This window comes from Neophocaena asiaeorientalis, unplaced genomic scaffold (assembly GCF_003031525.2).
Source record: "Neophocaena asiaeorientalis asiaeorientalis breed wild unplaced genomic scaffold, Neophocaena_asiaeorientalis_V1.1 scaffold220, whole genome shotgun sequence".
Classification (NCBI taxonomy): Eukaryota; Metazoa; Chordata; class Mammalia; order Artiodactyla; family Phocoenidae; genus Neophocaena; species Neophocaena asiaeorientalis.
The window spans coordinates 2,284,847-2,285,176 of NW_020174042.1; positions in this window are offsets into that span (position 1 = coordinate 2,284,847).

Consider the following 330-nt stretch of genomic DNA (forward strand, 5'->3'; position numbering starts at 1 on the left):
CCCAGATCAAGGTTTGGAGGGAGGGGAACATGACAGATGACAAAAGGACCAGTTTCTCAAAAAGCAAGGGATAAAGTAATTACACAGGGACGAAAACTCAAAGAATGGTTTACAAGGGAGCGAGATGAGTCGTGATTCTTCATTGGTACCTGACCCCAGTCCCCAAACTGCCTCGAGCCAGCCCTTCCAGACGCTGCCCACCGGGGGGCTCTGTAGAAGGCCTGAAGGCCGAAGGAGGGAAGGGGGCTGCTGCTGCTACAGCAGGAAGGGGCTTGAGTGGGGAGCTCCCCCCTCCCCCAAGCCTTTTACCACATTTACAAATACATACAT